General features: G+C 37.3%; 1 long non-coding RNA gene across 2 annotated transcripts in view; it reads left to right on the top strand.

The window, feature by feature from the left end:
* Positions 1-23,545, top strand: part of LOC144301132 (uncharacterized) — a 93,682-nt gene that overhangs the window by 19,493 nt on the left and 50,644 nt on the right. Inside the window, exon 5 of one of the 2 annotated variants that reach the window (XR_013367863.1) lies at positions 4,773-5,200. The exons of the other annotated variant lie outside the window; for it this stretch is intronic. This is a non-coding gene — a long non-coding RNA (uncharacterized LOC144301132). Of the gene's footprint in view, positions 1-4,772; positions 5,201-23,545 lie in introns of those variants that run through there. 2 annotated transcript variants of the gene reach the window in all.

Genomic DNA, 23,545 nt, shown 5'->3' with positions numbered 1-23,545 from the left:
TAAACAGAAAGTGGCAAAATGCAGTGATGACAATAGTCATATGTCTGGTTAGCTATGTGACTATAATCAAGTTATTTAATTTTGTTAACCCATGGCTCAGTTTTCACAGCTATAAAATGGGGATAATGATATTGCTTCTCTCATTTGGTAGTTATGAGAATTTAAGTAGGCAGGAAGGGTAAGTATACAGGACAGTGCCTGATTCTTAGTGAATACTCAGTAAATGTTAGTTGTCACCATCACCACATAGCATCAAAAATACATTATTCTTTCACCAGTGAACATTGGCCAAATACTACTACTTCACAAATATGAGAGCTTTTTATTTAAATTTTAAAAAACATAAAGTAAAAGTTAAAACTACTGCTAAAAGGAGGATTTTCTGTTTAAAAAAAAGTCACAGAACCCTTGTAAACCATTTCCAATTCTGCTATTGTCTCCAAATTCCAGACACTGCCTTGTTAGTTGAATCTCCTGGTTTTCTCTGATGCCCTACATTAAGACGGAAGCAATCCTACAGATTTCTCAGAATGAGAAGGGTATAGTTAGGGTGGTCTTGTGCATTTGTTGAAAGAGTCACTTCAGCCAATTTTAGTATACAAATTCCTAAAGTGTTAATGTCCTCCTAAGCTATATTTGATGACAAAATTAGTATCTGCATGAATTATAATGAGTAATTTTTTGTGAAAATACCATATAAGTTGACAGCAGGTAATAATCATACTGTCAAAGACTACAAGATTCCATTTTCTCAGAGCCATCTATATCCTCAGCTTCAGTTGTACAGGCTGTCATCAAGGTGGTACGATGTATTTCTCCTCTTATTGCACCATGGCAGCCAGCTTTATAGGACATATAGCTGTGGTGTCCACTTTTCAAAAGAGTACAAAATCCCTGGCATCACTTTCATATGCACAATGAAGAGAATGGCTTTCATGCCAAAGAACCCAGGCCCATTCCCCCTGAAGGCTTATAGAACCCTGGAGTGCAATCCAGGTGTCTAAAAATGTCTAGCCAGTGACCAATTATTCAGGGAAAGATCCAAAATGGTTTGCTCAGGATGTCAGGCCCCAAGGAACTGCCTCAAGGAATGCAAGTTTGACCTCTTTTCTGCAACTTTCTGTAGTTTGTTTTCTTGTGCATTAAAATATGGGGCACACATTGAAAATCCTTCATGGCTGTTTCAAGATCTGTGTATTGCTTCCTTCCCCTTAAAAACCTCTCCAATGGGCAGCCCGGGTGGCTCAGCGATTTGGTGCCGCTTTCGGCCCAGGATGTGATCCTGGAGACCTAGAATTGAGTCCCACGTCGGGCTCCCTGTATGGAGCCTGCTTCTCTCTGTGCCTGCTTCTCCCTCTGCCTGTGTCTCTGCCTCTCTCTCTCTCTGTCTCTCATGAGTAAATAAATAAAATCTTAAAAAAAGAAAGAAAGAAAGAAAGAAAGAAAGAAAGAAAGAAAGAAAGAAAGAAAGAAAGAAGAAAGAAAGAGAAACACCTCTCCAATTTCACATGTGATTCATTATAGGCAGATTATGGTGTAGAGCTCAGGAAAAGGAAGTAGTCAGGGCTGCCTTCTCACCTTTGGCCACTAGTGTCACTGCAGGACTGGCTGGTTGGTTTCCATTTACTCTCACTCCCCAAATGTTCATTTATGCTCAAAATAATTTATCCTACATGTGTCTTGTTTTGTGATAGACCCTGGAAGTTTATGCAGGAAGCCAAAAGGGACACACATCATATGTCCCAACACTCAGACTGCATGTATTTGAGAACTAAGGTTTGCATTTATGAAGAATTACCTTTGTACTATCAGATGTGAATTAAATAGAACTAGATGTGCCAGTGAATGGCTAACAGAGCTGGGTTATTAAAATCAGAAGCTTCAGCCTCAGTCTTCCTAGGTCTGAATCCCAATGACATCACTAACTAGCTTCATGACCTCTATAGCTATGGGAGAGCTTCCTATTCTGGGCAGCAAACCTGGCTAGAATCCTGGTCTGGGCATTTAGGGAAGCTTCAAAAGGATTAGTAGTTTGATAGATGAAAAGTGGGGAACTTGGTGTTAGAAGTAGAAAGAGCAGCATGTAAAAAGGTAATGGGGAAAAGATACAGTAAATTCAAGGAGCACAGAAAGGAGACTTTTGTGACTCAACCTAGGAAGAAGGAGTATGGCTAGAATTGATTAAGGTGGTGCAGATGGCAGATAGCTTTGCATGTTGTGGTCAGGGTTTTGTTTTGTTTGTTTCCTTTAAAAACTAATTATTAATTGAGGATGACTGCATAATGAATACAAGTTGTCCTTTGAGAGGGATAAATATGTTTAGGAACTAGATAGAGGTGATTGCCACACAACACTGGACATCCTAAATGTCACTGAATTTGTACACTTTAAAGTTGTTAATTTTATGGGCAGCCCGGGTGGCTTAGTGGTTTAATGCCGCTTTCAGCCCAGGGCCTGATCCTGGAGACCCAGGATTGAGTCCCACGTTGGGCTCCCTGCATGGAGCCTGCTTCTACCTCTGCCTGGTCTCTGCCTCTGTGTGTGTGTGTGTGTCTCTCATGAATAAATAAATAAAATCTTTAAAAAAAAAAGTTGTTAATTTTAGGCTATGTGAATTTCATCTAACTACACAATAAATTTAAAAACTAATTATTTTAAAAATTCATATATGCACAAATGGTGCAGAATTCCAAAAGTATAAGAAACTGTCCAGTAAATAGTTAGCCTCCTACTCCTGGTCCCTAGTTAGTGTTCTTCCTTATAGACATCTCAGTTATAAGCACATTTTCATTAGTTATCTTTCCAGATAATATGTGTATGTATGCTGTTGATTTTCTTATCCAACAGGTTGCATTCTGTGCCTTGCTTCTGTCATTTACTCATCATCTTAGAGGTCATTATATACAAGTACACAAAGAGCTACAGCAGGCTCTCCAGTGGCTTCGTTGTAGGGTTTTGCAGTTCCAATTGCTGAGTATTTTTGTTACTTCTAATATTTTCCTTTTATAAGGAAATTGCAGTAAAAATTATGTTTTAGTTCTCACATTTACAAGTAACTCTCTGGTCTAACTACACATTTCTCTTTACTCTTCTAGTCTTTAGCCAGTAGCTGGCTAAAACTCCCCACCATGAGAAATAATATATTTTTGTATTTTCTCCCCACAATTATGTTGAGACTTGTTCATGTTGTTTCATGTATTAATAGTTAAGTCATTTTTATTGATGAATAGCATTCCATCTTATGGATATACCACAGATTATTTATAAACTCACCTATGGAAAGACACTCAAGTTGTTTCCTATTTTATGCTGTTATAAACAAAGCTACTATAAACTTCTTCTACAAATCTTCATATAAACATATGCTCTCTTTGTTCTTGGAAATACACCTAGGAACAGAATGGCTGGATCGTGTGGTAGGAGTATACTTAACTATCCAAGAAATAGCCAGACTGTGTGCCTAAGTGGTTATACCATTTCACATTCCCAACAGCAGTGTCTGAGAGTTCTGCTTCCTCTATAGGCTCACCAATAATTGATATGATCAGACTTTGTAATTTTAGTAATTCTAATAGATATATAACTATACTCATTGAGTAATGATGATGATCATCTTTGTGTACTTATTTGGCATCTTTGAGGATCCAATCTCGGATTGTTTGTTTTCTTATTACTGAGTTTTGAGCTATCCTTACATGTTCTGGATACAAATTCTTTTTTTTTTTTTTTTTTATGGATACAAATTCTTTATCAGACATGTGTTTTGCAAATAATTTCTTCCAGTCTACTGCTTGTCTTTTCATTCTCTTATGAATATTTTTTAAAAAGCAGAATTATCTTTTAGTTTTTGTGAAGTATAATTTGGCAATTCTTTATGAATAATGATTTTGGTGCTGGACCTAAAAACTCTTTCACTATGCCAAAGTAACCTTTTCTTTTGTTCATTTTTTTTAAGATTTTATTTATTTATTCATGAGAGATACAGAGAAGGAGGCAGAGGGAGAAGCAGGCTCTGTGCAGGAAGCCCGATGTGGGACTCGATCCCAGGACTCTGTGATCACACCCTGAGCCAAAGGCAGAGGCTCAAACGCTGAGCCACCCAGGCATCCCTCTTTTGTTCATTTTTTAAAAATGTTTTATAGTTTAAATTTTTACATTTACGTTTATGTAAATTTATGTAAAAATGTTGCTTATGTTTGTTTATGTAAATATTTAGTTTATTTTTCTATGTGGTGGAAGGAATGGATTATCATTGGTGTTTTTGCTCTTTTTGAAAGACTATCCTTTTTCCATTGATAATCTTTTTAAATTGGAATGGTTGTTCACCCTATCAATCTCTTGAAAACTATTATTTCAGCCATGTTGCCTGGATCCTGGTTATTTCAGGTCAGAGAGTAAGTTTTGGTTACTTTATCTTAACCAGAAGTAGAAGTCTGGAGCTAGTTTTCAAATTTATTTTTCCCACTTTAAGCTGGCTTTATAAGTTTAATCAACATCATAATCTCTGTGTTGCAGATTTATAAACTGAAAGTCAGCGAAGTTAAGCAATTTGCCCAATTTATAGTGTTGTTGCAGTGATTAAATGAAATAAGCTTGCAAAACCCATAGCATGACATATGACATCATAATTGTGCAGCAGTTGATAAATAAGGGCTTTTAATATACTTAATGATTATTTATTAAATTTACCATAACAAGTGTCCGTCTTTAGTATATTCAACATCCATCAATATTTTCCTTTGAAAACTGCCCACTTTTACTTTCCTGTCCAGGACACATTGAAAAGTGTTTTCTCAGCCTAATCCGGGAGTCCCATTTGAACCCCCTGCATCAGCTGCTGATCTTTTGCATTTTTCAGCAACCCGTGAACTACATTCATTAGATGCTAAATTACAGCTCCCAGAAAATGACAAGTAAGTGCAACATTTCACCAACATAAAGCTCATTCAATAAAAATTAAAGGAGCCTTAGAGAAGACAGGTTTGGAGGAATCATAAATAAATATATATGTTAGATAGTCTCTGCTTATCCAAGTGTCAAGATCAGTGAGTTAATGCTAAGAAATAAACAGCTTTGGTTAATGAAACAGGCTGTTAAGAAAACAGAACTGTTCTCATCACTTGCCATATAAGAGAGTGAATCTATTACTTTCAAATACAGCCATATTAACAGAAACATTACTTGTTCATATTAAGATATTTCCCAGAGCTGTACTTTTATCAAAATAAAGACATCATATGGTTTGTGGAATGTTATCTTTTCATTTTTGAGACCCTTCCAGTAGCAGCCTGAGTGTGGTACATAGGATATTGGAGGTTTATTTCATGAGATGGGTTGCTTATGTGGGATTTCATTGGCATTTTGGAACCAGACACATGATACTCTGAACCCCAGAGCTGTCCCTGCAACAACCTGGAGTCTAACCACGTGTGTTTTTGTGAAGTAGAAATCCAGACTCTCAGACTCACAAGCAGGAATGCTTGATGTAATGGTAAATTCATCCAGCTATCCCCTTGTCTCACTGCATCACTTCAGTCTTACTTTTCTGAAGAGTTTTCTCCCTTCCTCACCTCTTTATCACTTCTCTGAGTGTCCATGCTACTACTCCATCACCCCATCCCAATGTTATCACCAAAGTCATTAGTGATCTTAAGTCACTAAACCAGGGAATATATTTTAGTCATCCTCTAACTTGACCTATCAAAAGTATATTCCACCATGACACACTCTACTTTTTAGAACATTCTGCCCCTTGGTTTCCATGACCACCGGTGTACTAACTTTTCTTTTGACTTTCCATCAAATTCCTTTTTAGGATTCATTTTCCTCTAACCTCAGTCACTAAATTGTTAGCTGTATTTGCATGAGTCCCTAAGGGAACTCACCACAGCCAGGGCTTCAACTGCCATCCATACACAGATGGTTCACATGCCTTCCCTCTGAGCTATGGTCTCCCTAAACCAGGTGTCCCACTGGTATTGCCATAGGATGTCTCAAAGAAATTCCATATTCATCATGTCCAGGTCTATATTAAAATAAAAGAGCTCTTTTAAAAAAAATGGACATATTTCCATTTCCCCCACTTAAAATAAATACTTAACAGTTTCTCACTATTCCTAAATGAATATTAACATGAGTCACATGTAATTCAGCCAGGGCCTATCTGTCCAGTCTTTTCCCACACCACACTCCATGTTCTGTCTTTGCTTCAAGCACACCAACCACACACCTCTGCTTTATGTCTCACACCTGCCACACTTCATCCTACCAAGGGAACTTCTATCTGAGACACTTCTCTCTCTCTTCCCCAGTCATCTCCTAGCTAACTGGCACTCCTCCTCTAGATCCTGGCTCACATATCACCCCTCAGCTTCATTGATCCCAACCTCCCAGAAAAGGTTAACATTTTCTGTTTTGTGATCTCATGATGCAATATTCTTCTGAGGGTTGAATTTAATTTAAATGTGTAACTATTTGATTAATGTGAATCTCCTCCCAGAGTGAGAGCTTCACAATAGAGGGACAAATCCTGCTAAAGTCTCCAGTGTATCCTCAGAGTTAGCAATTGGTGATCAGTAAAATTTGTCAGATTTAGTGACTAATTGTAAACCAGGAGGCCTAGGTCCTAGTCCCAGCTCTACTTTTGTTAGGCTTACTGATGCTCAGCATAAAGGACTGCAGTTGGATGGAGGAGGGGTCTGTCCTTATCATATGGAAGGATAGTAATACACTGTACAAATCCTGCCTACTAGAAGGACCCAGTGAATTTGCTGGTAAATCCATTAAGCATGCTTTCAGTCTTGAGCAGCTTGGATAGAAGGAATCTATAGCCCTTTTCTATTTCATCAAACTTCCAAGTTTCTTTACCGGTGTCTGCAAGTACCCTAAGGTGCAGTTTTCCATAACTGAACTTAATGACTATTGCGATAGGGTCACCGATACCTGCTTTTTCCTGGGCATTCAGAGTGCATAAAGTACACAGTTAATACTCCTTTGGGGGAGTATCTATTGTTTGGAAAACTTAAAGGAAAGGCTTTAATGGAGAAAAACATTAAGAAAACAGTCAGAATAATCGTTGACACCTAACCTTCAGAGAGAAAAAGTGAATCTCTGGTTACTATCTACCCAAATTCCAAATTCACTGGTGACTCCACTGCCTTCTTCTACTGAATATATTATTCTTACACCACATATGTTTAGAAGCAGTCAGCACATATTTATTTTTATTTTTTATAATTGTAGGATGCTAAGAATCACATAATAATTTCATATGCATGAAATCATTTCATCTTCATTAAACCCAATAATACAGTCTTATCTTTGTTCTCATTGTTTTCAGTTTAGGATACTGAATATTAGAGACACCAAATGACCCAGTGTGTATTTACCTTCTTGTAAGCCTGGCTCCAACTCAGTTGCTTTTATTCCGAGAGTTGTCATTCTTTTCCCCATTACATTAATTAAAACTTCCTTAACCTATGTTCTTTTAATTTCTGGACATAAATTTGTGTCTCTTCTTCCCACATGCACTATAAATTCCTTGGGGGCTAAACACTCAACTATGATTCTATATCAAATTAGACTGCAGCACAAAGCAAGTGATCTCTCTCTGAACTGGGGCAGGGCAGACAGAAGGAGCTGACAAGGCAGCAAACACAAAGCCCTTGACATCAGAGGTGATGCAACTGAAAGAGACTTTAGTTTGCTGAAAATATCAAGGGGGACAGATGATTTATTTATCACTAGGTGGAATGGCTTTGGGTCAGGACCAGCTAGCTATATAATTTTCAGGGCCCTATGAAAAATTAAAATGTGGGCTTCCTTGTTAAAAATCAAGGAGAAAATATTTTTTTCTTTCTTCCACTGACTTTTTCTTGACTCGTTGTCGTGTTTTTTATATGCTGGACATTGGACATGGGGATGTTTACGGGTCGAGTGCTGCCTATGCCCAGGTTCCTGCTGGGAGGGAAGGTATCAGCAGCCACCACAGAGGGGCTAGGGAGCAGGCTGAGAGCCATTCCATGAGAGGCAGACAGCACAGCACGTGAACAAGACTCCCAGCCCCCACTGCATGTTCCATTGTCCCATCAGATTTCACTTATAAAACAGAATCATATATAAAATTTCATGACATAAGAATTTCATGACAGTAATTGCATAGCATCAAACCTGAGAGTGGGAGCTCTTCTCTGAGTGTGGCGACCTTTGCAGCTACACTGGTTACACACCCTAGAAGCCAACCTTGCCTTGGACTCACATATAAAGGAAACCAGGACAAAATCAGAGGGTCTTGAACCACTGAGTCTTTACCTTCTGCATGCCCTATAAGGTCAGCATTTGGTGGCCTTAAATAAATATAGTATTGAATTGAATTGGAGAGATTGTCAATAAAGCACAAAAGACAAGATGTGTTTTTTAAAATCCTGGTATTAAATTAAGCTGGACTTTTCTTGGAAACTCAAGAGTAAAGTCTTTTGGTACTTCTTTCATATTAATACAAATAAGAAGATGATGTCTCAGATGCACAGGTTTTAACCTCAAATTTAACTCTTGGAAGCAATGGTAGATGAGACTAAAGGCACATCCCTCAGTCCTGATCTTTACAGGGGGACAATGGTCTCATCCAACACCTACACATTTAATGGGTAGAATCGTCTGCCATCTTCAGGGAGAGACAGCCAAAGGAAATTCAGCACTAAAAGTCTCAAACACACTCTTGTTAGTATTAGGGTCTCCTTGGAGCCCAGGACGATCCTGGGTTGTATTTGCCATGCTCCCTAATTTTGCAGCTGTCCCGAGCCACTGCAGATAGAACAGCAGCTCTAAAAGCTTCCAATGGGGCAGCCTGGGTGGCTCAGCGGTTTAGTGCTGCCTTCAGCCCAGGGCGTGATCCTGGAGACCCGGGATTGAGTCCCACATCGGGCTCCCTGCATGGAGCCTGCTTCTCCTTCTGTCTGTGTCTCTGCCTCTTTCTCTCTCCTCTCTGTGTTTCTCATGAATAAATAAATAAAATCTTTAAAAAAATAAAATAAAATAAATAAAATAAAATAAAATAAAATAAAATAAAATAAAATAATAAAAGCTTCCAATGGAAGTGACTGGAAGAACCTTTCTAGGTTATGCCTTAGCCTTCTCACACCAGAAGGATCTGTGGGCAAAACTGTGCTTACAGACTTAAGGAACTTCCCCTGGGGGTAGGGCACTACAATCCCCTCAGTTCACACTGTGTGTGCCACTTTACACAAGAGTTATCAGTCACATTCCCGCTAAGTGAGGGTGGTCTCATTTTCATAAACTGGGTTCTATTTTTAATGTAAGGTAACTTGGTATTTGAGGGAATGCTGAGCAAATCCTCTAGGGACCTAGACTCCCCTATTCTGGAAATAGCCATGACTCTCAGGAAGATGTTGAATAATTAGCATGAGTTTAGATTTGCATTTTGAATTGGAGATGCCTCTGGTTTCTCCTCAGAGCAGTTCTGTTCATTGTTATGCATGTGGTTCTTCATTTTATATGCATAGCATTAGTTTTGTTTTGTGGCCAGCATGCTTCTTTCCTGAAATGCAGTCCTTTACACTGACATCTCTAATAACATAATGCTAAATAGTGGATGTAGTAAAAGTCCTATTTTAGATTAAATCTAGAGTAGATGGAGGGTTATGGAGGGTTACCACATGATGTGTCACACACGGAGAGCAAAGCAAAAACAATCAAGTCCTGAGAAATGTTCCTGTGTTTGTTTCCAAGAAACATACTAGGTACCACTAGTACAAAATTACAAACTAGTCAGTGAGCTCCTAAATTCGCTTTCCTTGTAATTTGGGGTTAGCTTTAAACTGTTTGTTTTTTATGGAATGCACTAGTTTGATAGGACTGTCATAACAAAGTACCACTGATTGAGAGACATAACAGCAATTATTGTTCTCACAATTCTGGAGGCTAGAAGTCTGAGAGCAGCAGAGTTTTCCTTCTGAGGCTTCTTTCCTTGACTTGTAGATGGCCACCTTTTCTCTGCACCTGTCCCTGTCCAAATTTTCTGCTCTTAAAATGGCACCAGTCATACTGGATTAAGGCCCACCACGATGACCCCATTAAATTAATTATCTTTTTAAGAAACTTATCTCCATATAATACAATCATATTCTGAGGTACCAGGGGTTAGGACTTCTACAGCTGAATTTGTGGGGGGGGGAACGCAACTCAGCCTGTAACATGGAAGAATAGTAAATATAAGAAAAGAAAGGCACTTTTAGGAAAACTGTCTATTCTGATTAATGGTGTACAGGTCTACAATACAAATATATTTATAGAGCAAATTTCAAAACAGAAAAAATTATTTTTTCTATAATTTTTATTTTAGAATGTTGTCATACAGAGAGGATTTATACTAAAATAGGCCTCATTTTCTGTAGCTCACTCTGAGGGAAATGAAAAGACCATTATGAAAAATATCAAGTACCCTTAATAGCAGGAGAGTTCTCATATTCAACTCATGTAATATGAATTTCCCTAGGTTTTCACTTTGAGGAAATGTTCTGAAGCTATTAAGGTTCCCATTAGTCAGTGTAGGCTGAGCAAAGCAGAAAATACTGCCTATTTCCAAAAACTAATATATGGGCTGATATATTCTCTGTCCCAAAGATACAATAAATTCCTGTCAATGCTAACACAAGAAGAGAAGGTTAGGCAGTTGGCATTGGAGTTGGTTGCAGATGAGCTCCTGATAATGTGCCTTCTTCCTGTGCGTGGTTTGCATCTTCGGCTGCAAGGGAAGGATGAGATCTCCAAGAAAGAGCATCTGTTCAAGGCACAGTTTACTGAGTTAACCTCAATGAAAGTGCTCCTGTTTTTTGGATTGATGTGAGCCTTTCTGACTCCCTAGCCTTTCACTGGGAGAAATTCCCACTTTACAAGCCCTCATAAAACTATTCCCCTTTGGGATATAAATAACAGTTAAAAATATGCATCCAATGCCATGGGTAATTGGCTAATTCTAACTTTATCACTAGGCTATAAGCCCCAGGACTACAGGGATCAGGTATGTTTAATTTACCTTTATGACTTTCACCAACCAGGCCTGGAGACATGAAAGCAAATCTGGAAACAAGTAGAGGCAACATAACTCTCAATGTTTATTGTTCTTGCTAAGTGACAGCAGTTTCAGATTCCAGCCAACAGCTTTCTAATAATCCCTAATTAGAGAAACCAGAAATTATATTCTTTATATGGGGTAAACCAAACCTAGGACAATGAATGTGTAGCTTAAAAATATTTATGTGCATAATAATAAACAAAAATTACATGTATTTATAAATACATATTTAATTTAAAATCCTGGAAATGTCTCACATCTTATTGTGTAATGATTATTTTCTCTCTGAATTCGTACAGCAAACTCCCATCATAGCTTTAATATTGAAGACATTCCCAAAGTTCACTTGCTCATGTGTCATCATTATCATAATGCAAAATAATAATAAGATCCATTAACCTAACACACTGCTGAGCCCTTAGAACATGCACAGGAAATATTTATGGCATCCAATTCGGCAGTCCAACTGGTAATAAAATCCCCTCCCAACATCTCCAACAAGGAAATATGGTTAGAGTTAAAGATCTCATTAGCTCCTGTAAATTCCTACCTCTCCATCTGGATTCTAGACCCACATAGTCCACAGGTTGGGCATTTTTCACTTGCAGGCCCACCAAATCTGTTCTGCTTTTATGAATAAAGTTTTACTTTATCACAGCCACACTCATTCATTTACATGTTATCCCATAAATGTTTTCATGCTAAAATGGCAGGATTGAGTAATTGTCACAACAGCCAAATGACCCACTGAGCCAAAAATTATATCACATGGCCCTTCACAAAAAAGTTTAAATGTCCTTTTCACCACTTACCTCCCTGAGTTTCCATTTTCTTATCCATAAAATGGGGATGATAATAATCATAACATCTATCTCATAGTGATGTTGAGGATTGAATGAGGTACCACCCACAAACCACTTAGCCCATGTCTGGCACACAATAAATACTTACCCATACTGGCTCTTGATGTTAATATTATTACTCCTCATATTTCAAGACTTAGACCACATATCTTCAAGAATATTCTCTGGCTTGCCTTACTCCATCCCATCCTATCCTCAGTCTTCTACTGTGATCCCAACATAATCTAAAGATACCTTTATTTTAGTTTTTCTTTGTTTATGTATATGTAGTCTTCTGTCTCCCCTCAGAAGACTGTGAATATGTTAAGGGCAGGGGTTGTGCCTCCTTCATCTTAAATCTGCAGAGCTAGCATCTTGCCCACTGCTGGCATTCAGTGCACCTGAGCTCCACATGGGAGGTCACAGAATGTCAGTGCCCAAAGAACATGTATTCATAGACAAGGAGGTTGCCAGAGCTTTGATGTTTTTGGCTTGATGGAAGGTATTCACTCAATTGACTTGCAAATCAGTAGTTGGAAGTTATATTCTGGCAGTAGAGCACTACTGATGGATGTGGAGAGCTCATAAAACAGGGACCCACTCTGGACTGTAAATCCAAATGCGTGTGAAGAAGCCAAGCCCCAGATCACACCATCAGCAGCTGACTTTGATTCTAGTCCCTTCATGTGATTTCGCATTCATTTTTTTCTCAAGGAATTCCGAATGGGCAGAAAAGCACCAACTGCTAATTTAAGAGAGAAAAAAAAAAAAAAAAACCTTGCCACCCAGAAAATGGCATTTAGGGCAAATCTGAGAAGTATTCACCAAAATCAAGACGAAAATATGTATACTTTCTTTTTGCTCATTTGCTTTTTTTTGAATCTGCCAATTTTTTCTTTAACTTTCCAAGAATAATAAACACAAATTGGGACTCATTTCCCATCTCTCCATCTAGAATTTCAGAACAGCCTCTCATTGTTTTGACAACTTTGGGTTTTTGTTGTTGTTGTTGTTGTTGTTGTCTTTATCTCTGGGATTAGGAGTATGGTATTTAATCTCAAAGAACTATTTGCAGGTTTATTTTTTTAAGACTTTTTTTATGGGAGAGAGAGGTGAGAGAAAGAGAGATCACCAGCAGGGGGAAGGGCAGAGGGAGAAGCAGACTCCCCACTGAGCAAGGAGCCTGATGGGAGCCCAGGATCCTGGGATCATGACCTGAGCTGAAAGCAGATGCTTAACCCACTGAGCCCTATTTGCAGTTTTAAAGCTCAGTTCCTCTTAGAGAGAGGTTGTTTTCCTCTCTTTGCTTTGTCCTACCAGGATGCCCTGAACTTGATCATCATTCACAGAATTATCTTCAGGGGCTAAATTTTTAAAAATATGCAGAGCCTTTAAATATTCCAGCAGAAAAATTTCAGTCTACCAAGGATCGTTTGCAAAACACTTTCCTCTTACATCCAGACAACTTCAGTGGTCCTCTCTCCTGATTACTCAGGGTTACATAGTAATAATATACAACTATTTATCAACACAACAGCTTGAGGAAAACTCAGAATCGATACTGTCAATTTTCAGTTGGCTCTCAAAACTACCTTTCCTCATTCTTTGCTTCCATTCATCCTCCTTACAGCATGTCTATAACGGTCTTCTTCCACCTTTTACTTGATTCCAGATCTATGAGTGACAGACAATACTGAACTCAAGCAAGACTTTTCTGTTTCCTTTCACTTTCTGTACAGGGAGAATGGAATCACTGTTTATGCAAAAAAAGATTTTACCATTACCATGATATTTTTGATGGTTGTATACTTTAAAAGCAAAACCCACCAAGTTAGAAATTTCGAATAGTTCTCTCCTATTCTTGCAAAGACAAATCGGATGGCTTATTATATTAGAGTTCTGATACATTTTTTATTATAGATGATGAATCCTCCTAGAAAAAGGAAAAGCTATCATAAAGACTTCTTATATAAACTTTCCTTACCTCATATGTTTATGTTGCATTTGATATCATGACCTATGATGATTTTCTATATTATGCTACCTTACAGTTAACTCAATACAAGTAATTTTCAAAAAAGTAAGGATGTAAGTAAGTTAAGATAAATATAAATTGAATTATCTATATTCAAGTCCTAATTATTGGGGGAGGTAAGAACCTAGACACACACACACACACACACACACACACAGATTTTCCTTAACTAGATTCATAGAATATTGAACTTTTTCTGACATGCAACTTTTGCCTTCCTCTTACATATAAATATATTAACATTGTATGGTCATGCTCTCTCTTCCTCATATCACAACCTTATACCTTTCCCTGTGTTTGAGCTGACCAACTCCTTTTCAATTTTATATACATATATTGTTTAAAAGCCACATTAAGTTATATCACTCATCTCTAAATCAATCCATCCATATTCTGCTTTATAATACTATGATTGGAATTCTGAAAACTCTATTTCTAATTTTTTCAGATGGTTTCTTGTTGAGTTCCACTGATATGGGTGCTAGTTTGAACCTGGAAGGCATGAAGCTGCTCTTCCCATCAGCTTCATTACAGCCTCATTCCAGCAATGAGGAATCAGCTTCATCACCATCAGGAGCTATTAGCCTTGGTCTCTAGTAATTTTAGTCCTCCAGGAAACAACATCACTGTGTTTCTTCATAAGCACTAGCACTTACTGGGAGATTGCCCATTCCCAAAGATCTGGACCCAAACTCCATAGTGTCCAACTTCTGATCTCCTAAGGTGTCAAGAGTAGCCATGCAGTACTTCCTCTTCAGAGTTTGGACCCCAGCTCTGCAAAGTCCCTTTTCTATGTTCCTGTGCTATTAGCTACAGCTGCATAGTACCCCATGCTCAAGGATCTGAGTCTCATTTCTCCAGGGCAACCTCTCCAAGTTTTCAGATTCTGGAAATCCCACTAATTTTTATACCTCAGTCCTCAGGGGCACAATTCTGTTAGTGTTCTATTTTTACCTTTCCATCCTCTAATACTTCTCTATCTAATTCATTACACTAAATTCTTTCTCTTGCCATATTTAGTATGATTTATCTGTTTCTAACTGGATCCTGAGTCAGATACTATGTTGGTATCAAACATAATCCCAGGAAACAAAAACCTCATAAATGAGATTGATGGATTGGTCTGGCTGTATTCTTGACCTTGAAAAATGTGTGGAGCTCCTCACCAATGGGAAAAGAGAAATCAGTAATTCTTAGAATGCCATGCATCATGATTAATTAAATTGTCAGTTGTGGTTGATTGTTATCAAGTGTCTAAAGACACTTATGGAACCAAGCATCTGCTTTTGACGCATGTAGGCTAGAATATTTTCTTACTGTACTAGAGAGCATACATAAAGAGAGTGACAAGCTCAAGGCTATAAACTCATAGCCCAATTGACAGACAAAGAACAAGACATCTTTATATCCCTGAAATAATCTCTTATTTCACTGAAAATCACACTCAAAATTCAATTGTGTGTGTTGCAGAATTAAAAACTAAGTTGAATTCACAGACTCTCAGGACTTGATAGCCCAAGGCTTGGAAAAATGGTATTATAGCATGCCCAGAAGCCATCTTATTTTTTATTTTTAATACTCTTATGTCTGCTAGTCACAAAGCTTCAGAGTAAACATAAGTATACAACATAATGATCCCATTGTAGTGCCCAGGAAGGTAATGTTATCTTGGAGTACCTGCATAGGGTTAGTAGGACACAGTAAGTATTGATATAATTGTCCAGGGAAAGTTGATTAAGTGAAAAGAGATTTACCTAGAAACCCTAGGAAGCAGATAATATGACTACTGCACTTGACCTGAGACAATAAATGGGAATATTTGTGGGAGGTGTCGACAGTCCTTTGACTAGTGGGTAGGTCTATTGCAGCTACCATGTTTAACCCTGTATGTAGTTTTTAAGTTCCTTTTGTTTAGGTCTCTTCATTGGCATTAGTTCACTGATTTAGAGGACTAGGGCCCAGTAGCCATGTTTATCTCCCTGACCCTCTGGCCATAGTAGGCTGGCTATTATCTGATTCAGTAGAAAGATTTCCAAAATTAGTCAATTTTATATTCTTGAAAATTACCAAGTTTTTGGGTTTTGGTATTGTGCCCTGCACTTACAAAACATTGTTTCTTCATCACCTCTAGCCTTCAGATCTTAATCCCACTCCTCTATGAAAAACATTCTTCATACCTCAATTAACTAGTTCAGACAAGTTTACATAGCATCCATCTGGTTTGAGGTTAACACCTGTTATAATATTCCCCTCCTGGATCAACATATCATCAACCCCAATCTTTCCTGCCAAAGTCAAGAGTGGGCATGAGATTCTCAAGTGCTCTTTTCCTCCATAATCCTTACCTTACCTTCCTAAATTTCCTGTCTTCCATAATCCATTCCACTTGTTGATTATGTGCCTGTTTCCTGAGCATTATGTATAACCCATATAATAGTCACAAAGTAAGAATTACCATTTCTTTTTGACAGGTGAGTGAATTTAAGCTCATAAAAGGCTGTGTAATGGGCCAAATGTCAAACAGCTGTTAAGTAACAGAAATAGAATCTTAACCCAGGATCATCAGACTCCATGGCCCAAAGCTCCTCCCAGTGCACCAGATGGCAATTCCCACTTCCTGCTAGACAGACACTTTCATACTGTGTCTTAGACAGTTTCTCCTGGGATAGCACATAATCCCCCTGTTACTGGAACATATGGGATGGGAACAGTGGAAGCAGATGAGCCTGGAGATGCAAGGAGCAGAAAGTAGAGAACAGATGTAATTCTACAGAACCTAGGAGCTCACAAAGAGTTTTAAGCAAAAAAAAATAGCATAACCAGATGTGTTTTTGAGAAGCTAACTCTGGAGAGAAGCAAACTATCAGACAATAGACAAAGCAAAAGAACATGAGGACCAAATCTGAAGCAATGGCTGTGCCTTCAAAAGAAGCTCCTGTATTTAAGAAATATTTTAAAATAAAATCTCGAATGTAGTAATTTATTAGGAGGTAGGGAGTAAAGGAGAGGGGTTATGGGCAACTCCAAAGTTTCTGATTATGAATGCCATGGAACATGACATAAAAAAAATAAAGAATAAATTGAGTATAAATGAAATTGATAGGGAGAGAACAATTTCTGTTGTGGATATATTAGGTTTGAAATATCTGTTTATATGTATTTATTCCTTAACAGTCTTTTCCAGGGAAAAGAGAATCTGAATAAATGTTACTAGTTATCTGGGAACTGAGAATTAAAATCTCAACCTCAGGAAAATATTATATACCCATCAGCACATCTAAAATTTAAAGGGAAAAAACCTTCAAGCACAAAGAGTTGGCAAATATGTGGAAAAATGGTTACCTCTGTACACTGTTAATGAGTATAAATTTGTACAAACATATTGGAAAACTATTTGCAAGTATTCACTAACACTGAACACATGCACACCTCAAACCCCAGAAATTCCCTGATAACATTTACACACAACAGAAATGCATACATTTATTCACCAAGAAACAAAAATAAGTATGTTCAGAGCAGCAGTTCTCATAGTTGCCCAAACTGGAAGCAAAAGCATACATACAAAAGCTGTGCATCAATGAAAATGAAGGAACCATAACTAAACAGAGCAACACAGAAGAATCTCACAAATATAACATTAAGTGAAATAAACCAGCCACAAAATACATGCATGCTGTATGATTTCAGTTATATAAAATTCAAAAACAGGCAAAATTGGTCTGTTCTATTGGAAGGCTTGACACTCTGTGTGTGTGAGGGATTACTGAAAAGAGGCATCAGAGATAACTTTGCATTTGGTAATCTTCTATTTCTTGGCTTGGGTGCTGCTTAGCTGGATGGAATCTCATTGAAATGTACATTTATAGTCTGCATTTTTTCAGATTTAAATTTAGGATTTAAATTTAGAAGTTTACATTACAAATAAATTTGCCAATCTCTTCCAGTACTGGTATTCATAAATTATTCAATAAAAATACTTAATAAATGTTTAACATGAGCCAGTTCTTTTGCTTGGCCCAAATATGGAAAGAAAATGTGTAAAAAAGCATTGTGCAGATTTGGAAGATTCTGTCTCAGAAGATCTGAGACACTAAGTAACACACAATGTTGGCCAGGCTCCCCATCAGAGCTTTGCTTACCTGAGATTGAAAATGAAGACATTATCAAGACCCACCTCACTGAATTTACTGTGAAGATACAAACAAAATGGTGTGGGTGAGGAAATGAAAAACATTATGCATATGTTATTTGTTTTGAAGATAAGGTCCTTGGTTGTCTTCGAGGTTATACTTCAGTTGAGGAGATATTCACTTATGAACCCTAAAAGAAAACTTTGAAGAACAACTGTAAAATACAGCAGCATTTGGAAAGAATTTTGATCATATATCATAGGTTTATGGATTTCTCTTCATGTCATAATTCAGTGAAACTAACATAAAGCAAACTTTGTTTTTCAAAAAGGCAGGGAAGTTGAATAAGTATGTTTGGTAACAACACTTTGTCTTTCTAAGACTAGACCAAAAAGTCAGCTCCTTGGTTCAGAAAAAAAGTTGTTTCTTCACAGCGCCTTGCTAACAGTGTAGCAAGTCCCAGCTGCTGCTGAACCAGATGAAGAGCACAACGTCCTGCAGAGAAGCTTGCTCCAATGACTCCACCTTAGCTTCACACTTCTCTGTTGCTCGTTCTTTAAACCAACTCAGTTTTGATAGGAGAAAAAAAAATCTTTATCAAAATTAACATTAATATTCACTTTATGTGGAATCAAAAAATGTAAAAGTTGATATCACAGAAACAGTGAACAGAATGGTGATTACCAAGGGCTGAAAAGTAGGGGAAAAGGAAGGGGAAATATTGGTCAAATAGTTTAAATTTTCAGTTACAGAAAGAGAAAGTTGATCTAATGTTCAGTATGGTGACTACTTACCACAAACACACACACACAAAGTTAACTATGTGAGGTAATTAACATGTTAGTTATCTTGATCTTGGTAATCATTTTGCAATGTTTATGTCATTTTGCAAGTCATCACATTGTAGCACTTTTTCCTTTTTAATTTTTTTAAGTAGGCTCCATCACCAATGTGGGGCTTGAATTCACAACCCCAAGATCAAGAGTTGCCTGCCCCATCAACTGAGCCTCATCACATTGTATACTTTAAATATATACAATTATAATTGTCAATTGTTTCTCATTATTTTTTTTTAAAGAATCAATGTCTTAACCTAATATAGATTAATAAAACTAAAGATACTTTTACTAACACATTTGAACATTCAACGTTAGCAAAAAGTTATAGTAAGGACTTTATGTATGCATTACTAGCGTCTCACACCATCACCTACCAATTTATTGCTCCATCCTCATTTCCCTCTCCTTCCTTCTCTCTCTCTACAATCTACCACACATGCCTTTTTTGTTTGTTTCTTGTTCTCTTACTGTTACATGAACCCTTTCTTATGTCTAGAGTCCCTTCTCCCAGACTAATCCCTGAGGACTTAGAAAGTTCATACTTATTCTTCAGTTAAAATATTAGGGAAGATCAAATCTATCTAATGTACATCCATAGAAACTCAAATCACCTCTTTATTGCTCACTTTAAATACCTAGATAGTAATTCAACATCTGTCTTTCAGGATTGTCTGTATACGCCAGGGGTTCCCAGACTACATCTGTCTTGCTCTCTATAGCCCTGAGGTGCTTCAGCTGGCCAAGATTCATTAAAAAAAATCTTTAACATATTCTTCCTTCCAAAAATGTTAATTTCAGTAGATCCATCCAGTAAGTATATCCATATAACTGTCTATCTTTAAAATCAGTATTTTTAGTGGAGTCACATGAAGAATCTACATTTTTAATAAACCTGATAACTCTCATATATCAGTCTGTTTCATTCTTCCATCATAAAAACCAAATGTCAAATTTTTTAATAGTTCAGAACTTATAAAAATATAGGAACATAGTTAAAAACTTCATTTAATTTCCTTTTGTCCAGGCAGAAGAGCTATAACATATCTCCTCCTGCCATACTGTTTGAGTTTATGGGTTTTTATTTTGCTATTTGTACTTTGTATAATGTACTGCTTCTAATGCTTTAAGACAGTTTTTTACGAATAGATAAATGAAAGCTATTTCTAAATAGATATAAATTAATGAACACAAAAATATATACAGGAATAAAAGCATATGTGTCACATGATAGCACCACATATAATTTATTTTTGTGTCTTCCACATTGCCCAGCATGGTGCATTCCACATGGTAGGTGCTCAATCACTGTTTATTGGAAACGAGAACTTACACTGTTGAGTCATTTAAATGTAAGATTATGGGAGGTACAGTGAGAGAAAGCTATATTCCTGTTTTGCTTAGAAACAACACTTTTCTTACTGGACTCTTTACCAGTCTTACAGATACCAAACTGGGATTTGAATCTAAAGAAGATAGTAGGTGCTCATTAAATATATGATTGATTGATTAATTGATTGATTCAATCTGTATCCACTAATCTGTTAGAATTTACCAGGGTAGACGTTTGCTTGAGAATAAAGGCAACTCTTCCTAATCCAAGGCCGGAGCTTTTAAAACTTTAATTATGGCACCAGAGTTTGGCTCAGATCTCCCCTTCTCAGCCTTCATGGCACTAGGCATTATATCAGTGTCTACAGTGGGCAGCAATAAACTTATTACCTATCAACAATCTGGATGGTAGTTTACCATACACATTTGTTGAAAGGAAATAATCACACCTTTTTTCTTTCTTTCTTTCTTTCTTTCTTTCTTTCTTTCTTTCTTTCTTTCTTCTTTCTTTCTTCCTTTCTTCTTTCTTTTCTTTTCTTTCTCTCTTCCTTTTTTTTTTTAGAGAGAGAGAAAGCATGAGTTGGGGAAGGAGCAGAAGGAGAGGGAGAATCTTAAGCAGGCTCTATACCCAGGGAGAAGCCTGGAGCCCCATGCAGGGCTGGAACTCATGACCCTGAGATCACAATCTAAGCTGAAATCACAAGTCAGATGATAAACCAACTGAGCCACCCAAGTGCCCTACAACCACACATTTCTGAATAGCTGTATTAACAGAACTTCAGGAAATGAATGAATAAATGAATGAATGAATGAATGAATGAATAATAAAGCTTTGCAACTATTGCTTGTCCTTGCATAAAAAGGAACATGTTGCTTTTTGCTGTGACTACCTCATGATGCCTATAGCCTCCACCCAATAAGGTCTACCCTTCAATTTCATTGGATTTAATAAATCTTCTGCTTGGGGTTCCATTTGGGGCATACATGCTGTGGCTGGATATGAGTAACTTATGCTGCTATGTTTATAAATATGCTGCCCTAATGAGATAATATATTTACTTATTAAAACCATAAACACAGCTGCAAATGAACCATTAAAAAAAAAACAGATGAGATAACAGATTTCTCTACCCAAAGTGTCAGTTTTAATTGAGAAATAAATTAAATAATCCATCTTTCTCCTACCATCTATTCCTCTATCTTCTTGTGTACCTATAATATTCAAGACCAGTCAGCCTTACTATATTAATTACAGAATAATAAAACTCCATACAGAAATTGATTGGTCATATAATACAATTTTGACAAAACAACATATGGTAGCCCTTCCAATACACTCAAATGTAATGACTATACAAAACTATGTCTACTTATTAGCAGCTTTTGCTTTATCATGCAAATACTATTAAGATTTTTCTTTATTAAGGTTCTACAAGCAATGATGCAAATGACAGATCATATAATAAGGAAAAATAATCTAATATATGTTCTAAGTGATTTTTCTCAGGTATGTGAGTGGAGAAGGAGGGACTATTTCATGTAAATTATACAAGACCAATTTTTTCCATTAATATTATTCAAAAAAGGATGAAATAAGAGACATTGGGACCCTTTACACATAATTGTACCAATTTATTTTTCCCCAACACATGTTATAATAATCCTAAAATGATGTAGCATATGCCACTCTGAGGAAAAGCCACAATAATTTCATTCATGTTTTTCAAATATCTTAATTTTATTCCTTCCCTGCTCTGAAGCCTTTGGTTTTTTTTTCTTAAAATCTCCTGGCCCAAATTTACACGTTTAATGCAATCCTTTATTGAAATACCATGGTCTTTCTTCAGAGAGTTGGAACAAATCATCTTAAGATTTGTGTGGAATCAGAAAAGACCCCAAATAGCCAGGGGAATATTGAAAAAGAAAATCAGAGCTGGGGGCATCACAATGCCAGATTTCAGTTTGTACTACAAAGCTGTGGTCATCAAGAAAGTGTGGTACTGGCACAAAAACAGACACATAGATCAAACAGAATAGAGAACCCAGAAAAGAGCCTCAACTCTATGGTCAACTAATATTCAACAAAGCAGGAAAGACTGTCCACTGGAAAAAGGACAGTCTCTTCAATAAATGGTGCTGGGAAAATTGGACATCCACATGCAGAAGAATGAAAATAGACCATTCTTTTATACCATACACAAAGATAAACTCAAAATGGATGAAAGATCTAATGGTGAGACAAGAATCCATCAAAATCCTAGAGGAGAACACAGGCAACACCCTTTTTGAACTTGGCCACAGCAACTTCTTGCAAGATACATCTATGAAGGCAAGGAAAACAAAAGCAAAAATGAACTATTGGAACTTAATCAAGATCAAAAGCTTCTGCACAGAAAAAGAAACAGTCAACAAAATTAAAAGACAACCTACAGAATGGGAGAAGATATTTGCAAATGACCTATCAGATAAAGGGCTAGTATCCAAGATCTATAAAGAACTTACTCAACTCAACATCAAAGAAACAAACAATCCAATCATGAAATTGACATGACATGAGCAGAAATTTCACCAAAGACATGAACAGAAATTTCACCAAAGAAGATACACACATGGCCAACAAGCACATGAGAAAATGTTCTGCATCACCTGCCATCAGGGAAATACAAATCAAAACCACAATGAGATGCCACCTCACACCAGTGAGAATAGCGAAAATTAACAAGACAGGAAACCACAAATGTTGGAGAGGATGTGGAGAAAGGGGAACCCTCTTGCACTGTTGGTGGGAATGTGAACTGGTGCAGCCACTCTGGAAAACTGTGGGGAGGTTCCTCAGAGTTAAAAATAGACCTGCCCTACGACCCAGCAATTGCACTGCTGGGGATTTACCCCAAAGATACAGATGCAATGAAACGCCGGGACACCTGCACCCCGATGTTTCTAGCAGCAATGTCCACAATAGCCGGACTGTGGAAGGAGCCTCGGTGTCCATCAAAAGATGAATGGATAAAGAAGATGTGGTCTATGTATACAATGGAATATTACTCAGCCATTAGTAACGATAAATACCCACCATGTGCTTCAACGTGGATAGAACTGGAGCGTATTATGCTGAGTGAAGTAAGTCAATCGAAGAAGGACAAACATTTTATGGTCTCATTCATTTGGAGAATATAAAAAATAATTAAAGGGAATAAAGGTGAAAGGAGAGAAAATGAGCGGGAAATATCAGAGAGGGTGATAGAACATGAGAGACTCCTAACTCTGGGAACCGA

Source organism: Canis aureus, chromosome 29, assembly GCF_053574225.1.
Source record: "Canis aureus isolate CA01 chromosome 29, VMU_Caureus_v.1.0, whole genome shotgun sequence".
In the NCBI taxonomy this organism is placed as follows: Eukaryota; Metazoa; Chordata; class Mammalia; order Carnivora; family Canidae; genus Canis; species Canis aureus.
The sequence above is the reverse complement of the archived record's forward strand: the minus strand, read 5'-3'. Positions and strand labels throughout refer to the sequence as shown.